General features: G+C 44.1%; 1 long non-coding RNA gene across 1 annotated transcript; it reads left to right on the top strand.

The window, feature by feature from the left end:
* Nucleotides 1–7,047: 7,047 nt before the first annotated feature.
* On the top strand, nt 7,048–11,400 carry LOC310838674. Its single transcript, XR_014561111.1, has 3 exons — nt 7,048–7,192; nt 10,392–10,501; nt 11,192–11,400. It is a non-coding gene; the product is annotated as an uncharacterized lncRNA (long non-coding RNA).
* The last annotated feature ends 752 nt before the right edge of the window (nt 11,401–12,152 follow it).

Below are 12,152 nucleotides of genomic sequence, written 5' to 3'. Positions count from 1 at the left end.
AATTAGTTTATAACTGTTTTCTCAATTAGTGTTGTCAACTGATTAATTGATTAACTGATTTGATTTGATTTGATTCTCTTCCCGTCAACTGATCAGGAACATTTAAATTCAGCTGCATATTGCCAAACCTCACTATAAATGCACTTTTAAGAGAAGTCCATTTACTTTTTCTGTTGGGCGGTGTTGCGCCCAGACATTGGGCCAGCTGGGGGTGAAAAGTGGCCCCCTCATTGTTGTTGCCTGGCAGCATTGCCAGTGCTGGGCAGGGCCGCACCAAGGGATGGCCCCACTGTCTATTCAGCACTGGCAGGAAGCGTGGCCATAGGAAACTTAAACTGCAGCGTGGTCTGGGACCACCCTCTCGTGTCCTCTGCCGGATTTTCTGGAAACTGATTTTCTAGATCCGTTTCAATCGGGGTTTAGGCCTGGTTTTGGCACTGAAACGGTTTTGGTCGCCGTGTATGATGACATACCGAGAGAGAGAGACAAAGGGAACATGTGCCTGTTAATTTTTCTCAACCTCTCAGTGGCTTTCGATGCAATGAGCCATGATATCCTTCCGGTGTGATTCTCCAAACTAGGAGTGGGTGGCACCGCTTTGCGGTTGTTCCAGTCCAACTTGGATGGTCATTCCCAGAGGGTGTTACTTAGAGAATGCTTTTCAGCCCCCTGGAATCTCCACAGGGCTCAATTCTATCCACTATCCCCCATCTACATGAAACCGCTGGGTGGGGTTATCCAGAGGTTCGGAGTACATTATCAGCAATATGCTGATGACACTCAGCTCTATTTCTCCTTTACATCTTCAGGTGAGGCAGTGGAATTGCTGGACCAGTGTCTTGCCTCAATAGTGGACTGGATGAGAGCCAACAAACTGAAGCTCAATCCACATAAAGCTGAGGCACTGTTAGTGGGTGGTTCCCTAGACCAGATAGGTGGAATATCACATGCTCTTGCTGGGGTTACACTTCCTCTGAAGGAGTAGGTTTGTAGTTTGGAGGTAATCCTGGGTCCTTTGCTGTCGCTTGAGGCTCGGGTGGCCTCAGTGGCTCAGAGTGCCTTCCATCAGCTTTGGCTGGTGGCCCAGCCACACCCCTTTCTGGACAGGGATAGCCTAACTACTGTTGTTTATGTTCTGGTAACCACAAGGTTAGATTACTGCAATGCATTATACAGGGTGAGTCCTTTAAAAGAGGCCCTGTGGATACAGAGTACACATGTTCCATGGGGCCTCTTTTAAAAGACTCCCCCTGTACATAGGGCTGCCTCTGAAGACAGTTCGGAAACTTCAGCTAGCAGCCAAGTTGCTCACTGGAGCAAGGTGGTTTGAGCATATTACACTGATCCTGGTCCAACTGCACTGGCTACCAATTAGTTTCCAGCCCCAATTTAAAGCGCTGGTTTTAACCTATAAAGTCTTAAATACCTCAGGACCACAATACCTCAAGGACCACCTCTTTCCATACAAACCCATCCGGCCCCTGAGATCCTCTTCTGAGGCCCTTCTTTGGGTGCCTCTGCTCTGGTACCCCAGCTGAGGAGCTCCTTCCCACTGAAGATACTGATGTTCCCCACTTTTATCTGTTTTTAGGCATCAAGTTAAAACTTATTTCTCCCTTACAGAGTTGGCTGCTTTAAGAATTGGTTTATTCTGCTGGTAGATGGCTGTTTTGTTATCTTTGTTGGGTTTCTGGTTTTTGTTTGATACCATTGTCTTGCATTTTAATGAACTGTTTGTGTAGCACCTGGAAAACATTTGAGCTGAACAGCAGGCTATATAAATACCATAAATCAAACTTTGATGTAATGAGAAGTTTGGCTTGAAGCCCTCACTTCAAACCTTTCTAATGCGCTGCAACTAGTGGAATTCCCTCTTCTACATAACCATTTTTTATTATGTAAGCCCTAATAAAAGAAAGTTGCTGTGGATGATTTGACTATGCTGTGATGATGAAACCTTGGCAGATGCACAGCATGAGAAATCTCAAGCTGAACTCAGCCCCAAACCATATTTACTTTGAGGAATAGACCCGCGGTATCTAGGATATGGCTGGGTTCAGCTTGAAGTTTCTTGTGCCTTGTAAATGGATAGATAAATACCAAACTACCACTATGTAAAAGATAAAAATAAATGTGGCAACATATGCGCAGGCAAGAAGTACGGTACTCTAATATGTAAAGAGACAAAATGATCAAGCCTAAGAATCCCAATAGGCTTGAAGGGAAAAGCCCAAGAACCTAAACTTCCCCTTTTTAAAAGCTTCTAAGGAAGACAACTGTTTAAAATGTACAAGGTAAAGGAGATTTGTTTAGCAGCAGAGAATAAGCCCTAAGGATGTGGCTTATTCATTTATTCAGAGCCTGATCAGGCTTTTCACCTTTAGAGGCCACACCTCTGATGGCTTTTCTGCCGCACCAGCTCTTTCTTTATTACACACTGGGAAATTCTCCTTAGAAACAGCTACATATCTGATCTAATGAGATCCTTATATATGCAGTAGTTTTGTACAATATTCAATACCCTTCAACGGGAGCACAGTGCTACCATTCCACTCCTGCCCCCTTTCTCTCTATATCCCACATACAATAGTCTAGCAAAATAAACAGTGCCTTGCTCACCCATTATAGCACGTGTGCCAGCTTTACAAAGTCAGTGGAGAGAAGCGAAAGCTGTAACAGTAATTGCATTTACAGAAGATTGCTCTGCCTGAACCAATTATGCAATAAATATTGCAGGGGGGCCATCTAGTGGCTATTACTGGTAGCATATGGTAGTAGATCTGTGGCGGTCTATGCGGTGTCAGAAGAGGGGTAATACCTCTGGTGGGGAACACGCCGTGCTCCTTCTGAGATAGTTTGTCCACCTTTGGTCCCCATCCTGCAGTCAGCTCTCACTTGTGGCTCCTAGAAGCCGTCAGCATATGACAGTGGCCACACACTTTGATTGACCTGTTAAACCAGGTGAGAGTAGCCGATGGGTCTCAAATACTCAGTGTGTTAGTGGTCCAGCTCTCAAGAAAGCAGTTCCTGCATGTGGTGTAAAGGGAAGCGAGGGGCAACTTGGCCAGTTTCCCAGCTTCTCAATCTGGCTCAGGAAATGCATGTGTGGCCTCAGTTTCTGTGCACACCTTCCAGTGCAGTTCAATATATATGACAACAGCTTCAGTGTGCGTCTTGCCCTTGTCTTGCCCTAGTTTCCACCAGAGACTGCTTCCAGAATTATTGCATATAACCTCTTCAGTACTTAAATTGAGGTGCAGCTTCAGAGCCCTGCTCAGCAGGAAGTACTTTGCAGAGGTCATCCTGTTGAAGCCTAAGTGACATCTAAGGGCTATTGTCAAGAGACGTTAATATAAAACCTTGTACCTTTTCTGGTGCTCCTTTGAAGAAGGGGGGAAATACAACTATAAATGGTAACTTGAACTGCTCCCCCTGCTGTACTATTGATATTCTTATAATCATCTGTGGCATTCTGTGCTAGGTTTCATTACGTTAATGTTTGCCATGTGAAACATTAATGTTTGCCATGTGAAATGTTTGCCATGTAAAACATTAGCTTCCTGTAATTCAGTTACTAACAGTAACTTCCCTAAACAATGTATGAGTAAGTGCATCTCAAGCATAGCATGGCCCATAACGATTTTCCCTCCTCATGGGGTAAGCATTTGATGATACCAAAAAAAGGAAGAGATAAGTAATTCACATTCCATTGTCATTATATGCTCAAATGGGTGCGATGCCATTGTTAATATTAGCAAAAGGTTTTCAGTACTTAGCTTGATGATAATGCCAGCTCAGGATGCACAGCAATGAAATAGGCACTTGCAATTCTAGGGTTTATTATGAAAGGGGCTGAAAATAAAATGGCCAGCATCAAATTGCCTTTGACTGGACTTATGTCCCCCTGAAACCAATGAGAACAGTGAGCAGTGACTTAAGTTCTATTCACATAAATGGGAACTAAGTCCAGCCAACTTAGTCGAGATCAGTGGTTTCCAACCTTTTTTTGGCCATGTTCCACCTAAGCATCTTTAAAATCCTGATGCCCCCCCCGCCCCCCGCCTGGTGACATATAATTCTTATTATTCAAAAAGTGAACTATTCACATGGAGGAAGCCTAAAAGGCCATTAACTGTTAATAACTCATTCTCCTTTAAAAATCAAATTGCCCCTCTCAGGGGCAGTGGCGTAGTGTGGGTTGTCAGCACCCAGGGCAAGGCAAGTAATTTGCGCCCCCTAACCCTAACCCCCAGATGTTGCGCCCGGTGCGGCCGGCCCCCCCTGCACCCCCCATGCTACACCACTGCTCAGGGGAACTACGGGTCTAGATCCAAGCAATGCTTTGTGTAAAATCCATCACAACACTTCAAGGACGTAGAGTTGGGAAAGGTGGCAAGTGTGGTATAGTGGTTAAGAGCGATAGACTCGTAATCTGGGGAACCGGGTTCGCGTCTCCGCTCCTCCACCTGCAGCTGCTGGGTGACCTTGGGCCAGTCACACTTCTCTGAAGTCTCTCAGCCTCACTCACCTCACAGAGTGTTTGTTGTGGGGGAGGAAGGGAAAGGAGAATGTTAGCCGCTTTGGGACCCCTTCGGGTAGTGATAAAGCGGGATATCAAATCCAAACTCCTCCTCCAACCAAAATGGAGCTCCTCCCCTTCACTTGTTGCTGCCTCTACACCTGTCCCCTCCTTGCAAACAAGCAATGGCAGCAGAAGGAGCAGCAGTCTCTGCTTGCCTTGCCTTCTCCCTCTAGGTGGCAGCACCGATTGGGCCCAGAGGAAGAGAGGGCAAGCAAGTGGGGAACAAATGGAGAACAGGGACAGCAATGAGGAAGGGGGGCGGGTTTGGTGTTGAGGCCTACTGAGGGCATCTTGACCAAGCACCTCCCTCACTCCCTGCACACAAAAACACCTGGATCTGGCACTGATTTCAGCCACATCTGGACAATACATTTAAAGCAGCATTATACCATTTCACAGTCATGGCTTTCCCCAAAGAATCCAAGGAACTGTAGTTTGTTCAGAGTGTGGAGAGTTGTTCTGAGGGCCCTATTCATCTCGCAGAGTCACGTTTTCTAGCTGGAGCAGCGTGGGACAGGATAACCTGGGAGGGACAGGATAGAACAAAAATTATCCACGGTGTAGAGAAAGCAAACTGATTTCCCCCTCTCATCTCATAAAAGTCAGGTGACTCAGAGATGCAACTACAGTGGTAACTCAGTTACAGACGCTTCCGGTTACATACACTTCAGGTTACAGAGTCCGCTAACCCAGAAATAGTACCTTGGGTTAAGAACTTTGCTTCAGGATGAGAACAGAAATCACGTGGTGATGGTGCGGCGGCAGCGGGAGGCCCCATTAGCTAAAGCGGTACTTCAGGTTAAGAATGGACATCCAATACGAATTAAGTTCTTAACCCAAGGTACAATCAGGAATGGGGGAACCTTCTGGGTGCTGCATGCCAGGGGTGGGTCGGGCTGGAGCCAGATTTTTTTTGGGGGGGAGGAACAATGTAGCTGCCCAAAAGCCAAAGGATTCTATACCCAATTCCAGTGCTTTTTTTCTAAAATAAATAAATAAATGTTTATAGTTACTCTCATTTTGACTCCAGAAAACCACCATTTTGTAGTCCAAATCGGGAAAGATAAATACAGTAAATGGACAAAAGTACAAAGATTTGCAAAATGTTTAGGGGTATGCGTCCCCCTGTGTCCCCTCCCGCCCCCGATAAAAGCACTGCTCCGTTCTATACCAGAAGATTCTATGATTCCAATTCCCTTCCAGCCCCTGCATTTCTACCAAGTTTTGCCATCTGCACAGGACTGTTAATTCGATGGGGTTTTGAGGCTGAAGTGTTGAAGAGGCTCCCTCCCCACAACTTTCTGTTTCATTGTTACGTTTCTATGGAACCGCAATCCAAATGCCTGGCTCACTCTTCAGTTTAATGAGACCACAGGCTGAAGCAACAGCAAAACAGTTTGTGCTTGCCAACATGAAAGGAGAATAATGAGGGGGTGGGGAAGGGCTCTGTTTGCTTTTGGAGAGAATTGGCATTGGCCTTATCGCTTATCTGGGCCTTTATAGGGAAGGTTGCCAGAAATACAAGTAAGAATTTTATTGAGCATTCTTTTTATTGACTGCTTCTTTTGTGCATGCAATCCTCACATGTAATTTGTCAGCAAGCCCTTTTATGTATTCTGTTCTTTGTTGTGGCATATGGCCAAGGCAACGAGATCATTTACTTGCTCTCTGATAAGAAGCTAGTTGCCCCTTCACAGATAAGGAACCTTTGAATTTGCTCCACCTGCCCACAGCAGTATCAAATTTCCACATGTAGATATTGTTTGGAAAGGGGATATAGAGAGACCTCATATTCGATCTTTCCTCTGCCAGTGGAATCTGAGAAAAGTCTGCTTGGAGTTGCGAGAACAAGACTCACCATGAAGACATTGGGTTTTTTGCTTCTTGTTCTGACACTCTTCTTCCTGTACTCAGGTGAGTCACCTATCATACTGCCAAGGTCCCTTTGGAGAGACTTTCCTCTTGAAATTTGTGTTGCATTATACACTCACATCTCAGAAAGGGACACACACCAATTCCATGATTCCATGAGCTGGATGTAAGAGCCACAGGGAATACAAATGCTTAACATGTAGAATTTACTCTGCCACATGGAGAGCCTCAATGACAGCACAGCAAATTCCTGGGGGTACCTGGCACTGTTACCTGGTACTCTCCATGCCAATCTACATTTGAATAGCTTGCAAACATTAAGGACCCCAGGAGCCACCACACACACATTTTTGGTGGCCTCTACAGGGTTGCCATAACACACGAAAACAGAACTTATGTGGAGTTCTAAGCATCAACAAGAGGAAGTTTGACAGGATTGTGTTGCAAACCGATGGGATTTGAACAAATTTATGGGGGGAAAGCTTTCATTTGCGTTGTCAACCAGATAATGAATCTTAATTTATTTGCTCATTTTCACTTCAACTATTAATCAGTTATGTTATTTGGCATATTCCATGTCAAAATAGTAAAGGAAAGGCAAGAGAAAATGCACCTCATTTTTCAGAGGTGAATAAAATGTCCCCCAATGGACTGCTGTTCAACAGGTGGCTTGGCTTTGAAGCTTTTAAAATTGTTGTTTTGGTTCTAGATACTGAAGCAAGAAGACCCCAACTGCAGGTAAGAGCCAGCTATTTCTTCTGATTACACAATCAATATTGTGTAGCTGTAGAGGAGAATTAAATCACGTACTAGTAAGTGAAGAACAATGAAAACAAAGTTTAGGATTAAACTAATTCTTGCACTGGTGTGCTGTTGAATCCGAGAGGTTTACAGGGGGCAAATGTAAAGTTCTGGTCCTGTCTCATCAGCATATTCATTTCCATGAAGGAAATGTGCTTCTGAACGGAACAGGGATAAATAATTCGCTTAGAAATGGGAATGAAATGAATTAGGTAAGAATTGTGGCTCAAAAGCAGTTGGAACAACTCTACTATGAGCAAAGGATACAATATATGGAACTTTTTAGTTTGGAAAAATGGTGAGAAAGAGGGCACATGGCAGAGGTGTATCAAATAATGCAGGGCATGGGAGAAATGAACAGATAAATGTTTTCCTGCTATAACACTAGAATTTGGGGCATACAGTGAAGCTGAATTTTTGAAGATTCAGGAGAGACAAAAGAAAGGGCTTCTTCAGTGGTTGAACTATGGAACTGAATCCAACAAATGATAGTTATATCCACCAGCATAGGTGTTTTTACAAGAGCATTAAATAAAATTCATGAAGGATAAAGCTCCCAATGGCTACTAGCTATAACAGCTATGCACTCCATGGGTGTAGCCAAGACGGGACAGGAGAGGGCAGCTGTCCACCCCCTAAATCAACTAAATAAATAAAAATATCTAACTAACCAACCAATCACATCGCAGATAGCTTGTTCTCCCCTCACTAACATAGGTAAAAAGGTAAAGGGTAAAGGACCCCTGGAGGTTAAGTCCCGTCAAAGGCAACTATAGGGTTGTGGCGCTCATCTCGCTTTCAGGCTGAGGAAGCTGGTGTTTGTCCACAGACAGCTTTCCAAGTCATGTGGCCAGCATGACTAAACCACTTCTGGCGCAATGAAACACTGTGACAGAAACCAAAGAGCACTGGTGTGCTTTCAAACTGCTAGGTTGGCAGGAGCTGGGACAGAGAAACGGGAGCTCATCCCGTCGCAGGGATTTGAAACACTGACCTTCTGATCGGCAAGCTCAAGACGTTCATAAAGCCTGTGGCCACTAACATAAATCCTGGCTGTGTCCATGATGCACTACTGCATAGCATGGGGTGTAAGTGGGGTTGCCATATTTCAAGAAGTAAAAGCCCGGGCAAAAAGTTGGGGGAACTGGTTGAGCTTCCCAAAGTTGTTGAGCTTTTTTGGGGAAAGGGCTTTGGGGTCCCCACCCTGCACCCAGCTCTCATGACAGCAGACACACCTTGGAAACGGCTTCAACTACCTGCACACAGCTGTTGTTGCCACAGCAGCGGTGGGTGGTTTGTTCCTTGCAGGTTCCTTGGAGGCTGGATCTGCAGCCCCTGTGGAACCTGCCCCCTGAGGTGGTCACCTTGCCTTGACTCATGGGTGAGCTGGTCTTTATCACCCTGCCCCATCCAGCTAAGCTGTGGCAATGTTGGTATCACGCGGGAGCAGAGATGGGGAGAAATTCTATTCAGTTTGCATTTAAAGGCAAAACTGTCACATTGCACTTTCTGATGCAATGTGGGAACTGAAGCAAAGCTATTATTCAAAATTCACAAATACCGTATTTTTCCATGTAAAAAGTATGTTAGGAATTGTCGGTCGCCTTATACATGGATAGTGCATGGGAGGGGCGTAGGATTGGTTGCTGCCACGAGCCGGAGATTGTCAACGGCATGTTATTGGTGGTTGCGGCAAGGGCTGGTGTTGATTGGCTATCGCTGTGGCATTTGGGTGGGCAATTGGCAGCTTCTGCCAGCAAGGTAACAGACAAAAGGTGGCTTTTGCGACGCATGTGAGTGGCATTGTAGGTCATGCGGGTGAGCTATTTTCGGCAATACCACCTAAAAAAAAGCTCAACAACTATGGGCAATCCTTCCCCAAAAAATGTCTACAATTTTGGGCAATCTACCCCCACTTTCTTAATTTTGAGTCCCCCAAAATAGGGGTTGTCTTATACACGGGAGCGTGTTATAAACGTAAAAATACAATATCCAAATTTTGCACTGCATTCCTCCGGCCAACAGACGTTTACAAAAATGCATATATTAAAAGGAAAGTGTGCATAAAAAATAATATATTAGAGCCAGTGTGGTGTAGTCTTTTGAGTGTTGGACTACTATCTGGGAGACCAGAATTCAATTCTGTGCTCAGCCATGAAGCTTACAGGGTGACCATGGTTGTTGTGAGGCTAAAATGAGGGGGGAAGAACTTGAGCTCTTTGGGCCAAAAAGGTGGGGTCTAAATATAATGAATAAATAATGAAATAACATACAAAAAACAAATTATACCGAGGGAAAGTGCTTGCAAAAATGTGTACAATAGTGTAAAAAAAAATGATTGGAAGAAACCTGCCTCAAAATGGTAATAAACTTCCAGAAGAACATAAAGAGAGAGAAAACTCATGAATTGTAGCAGAAATATCTGAACTGATTTTAAGATTGGAAAGCAGAAAGCAGAAACGGAGAGAACTGAAATTAACAGACCCCCTCAATCCCTGGAAACAGATAAACAAAAAATAGATACAGATAAATAAAACAATCAATGTAAAGTTGATTCATTTATTTCATTTACTTAAGGCATTTATACAGTTCTTAATTGTTTGCATCTCTGAGCAGTGCTCAGAAAACAAGCCCAAAAAATCATGGACCAATGAAACAATTTAAAAACTATAATAAAACCAAACACTAGCTTAAGCAGCAACAGAGCACAGTCATATATTATACATATCCTGTGGTGGGAAATAAAAGATAAGTATTTGGCTTGATGGCTTTAAACTAGTCAGGGTGTGCATCTGTGTGGGTGTGTAGGTATGGCCACATTTATTTATTTCGTTTCAACATTAAAAATTACATTGAGTTGGCTTTTCAAGTAAGCCTGAGAACATCCCTCGCTTTCTGAAAACGAGGACTACCTTACTATATGTTTATCATACATCTGCACCTGAAATTCTCCTTCTCTCTTGGCAGAATGGTAAGGCACAGCATAACAATGCTTGGCGAATGATCATGGGTATTCACTCACTCTGTATTTATGTATGTGCTTATATTTATAACACTCAAAGAAGTCATTGTGTAGCTTAATGCTAAGTGGGCAAGGAAGCTTGAAAAGGTGCTATCGCTCTCTTGCTCTCTGCAGGTTGATTGCCAAGGCTATCCGAGAAACTTCTGCACCCTGGAGTTGCAACGAATGTGTGGTTCTGATGGCCAGACATACAGCAATAAGTGCTTCTTCTGCAATGCCTTTGTGTGAGTACAGATTTCCCATGATGAACAATCTGAAAAGGATGTGCAGGATTTGTAGCCTATTTAAGAGAAACGCTGCCTTACAAAGGGCTGGATCCAATGTTTGTGCAAGTTTTCTGCTTGTGTAGTGGATCTTCCCCTCTCTCCTCTCTCCCCCACTCTGGCATGAGGAACCCCACACCTGTTGTAGGGGTTCCTACAACCCTCTAAACCAAATTTGGAGCAGGTGGGAGGGCACAAGGAGAGGAAAGGGAAGTTCCATGGCACAAGTGGAAGTCCTTGCCTGAACAAAACAACCGCAAGATGCAATCCAAATAATTTTGTAACATGAAACTTGGAGAATGAAGCAATTTCATCCAGTGTTGTCACCAACAGGAAATGTAACTTAGGGCAGTAAGCAGTTGGGCTAGCACAAACACTTAGGGCTGCACAGTGGAATTTCTCATTCCCTTCTCCCACCTGAACATATTTAGGAGTTGCGCATGGTGTAGGGGGAGAGGATAAGGTGAAGTTTCATTGCACAGCTCCAAAGTCCTTATACTAGTAGACCTGTCCAGTTGGAGGCCACCCTATGGTTGCCAGTTTCAAGTGACCTCTCTTTTTCAGTTGATCCTACTCACTGGTACATTTCTTCTGTTTAATAATTTTGCATCTTGTGGATCCTCACACTCTTCTTTGTCTTTCTCTCACCAGCAAAAGTCGTGGAAGGCTCTCCCTGATTAGATATGGACCATGCTATGGAGCTAGGAATGTCTAAAGAACATCCACTAAAGAATATCACCTTCAGTTCATGCCTTGCTCACCTTTTAGCATCACCACAAAGCCACCCACTGTTTCCTCCTTGCATTTTCTGCTTTCGTAGCTGAAGAAAACATTGCATCATCTTGATTGGATTTATCAATAAATAAGCATTATCTATCTCAGAGTCTTCTTTCCCATTCTTACACCTCGTATATATTGGGGATCTGTGAAGAGAGAAAAAGTAGATGTTGTCATACCCACTAAGAGTGGAGCTACACAAACAGTAATATCATGAGTTACAGTTTATGCTTGACACTGTGGATGGTGGGTTGCCACAAAATACACCTGCCTATACATAGGAAACCAGCATATCAGGCAGAAGCAAGTCTAAATTTGAATCCTTCTGTCTGATGTTCTACATTTCTAATTTCTCCACCCTGCGGGGAAGCTTTCAGTGATGTGATTCATGCACCAGCAACTTGAAGTGGTGCAGTCTAGGAAGAGCCACACCATTTAATTCTGCTGGCCACATAGCTTGTTCTTAACATCCCCTTTGAAGGACCTCATGGCTTTGCAACTAAACCTTTAACACAAAGTTTTACAATGTCTGTTTCTGGCCTGGAAGGCTAGATAATTATCTGTCCCCATCTCCATGGGTCATATTTGGCAGGTAGATGGGACAACCCACCTGGCAATCACCTGATATCATGATTATCAGATCATGGAGAATGAGTTCATTCCTGCTTTCTGCAGGGATCAGCTGAGCAATTGCGTTCCCCATGGATGCTTTCAGAGTGTCCCTATTTTGGTGTAGGACTTGGTGGCCTACTAGCAAATTCAGGTTCCCTTCCCATAACAGAGCCTGGCTTCTAAGCAATTGTCCCTATTTGCTGAGTTAAGATTATACAGCATT

The sequence above is a fragment of the Podarcis gaigeae genome, assembly GCF_964106915.1.
Source record: "Podarcis gaigeae genome assembly, chromosome: 2".
In the NCBI taxonomy this organism is placed as follows: Eukaryota; Metazoa; Chordata; class Lepidosauria; order Squamata; family Lacertidae; genus Podarcis; species Podarcis gaigeae.
This window is presented reverse-complemented; position numbering and strand designations above follow the sequence as displayed.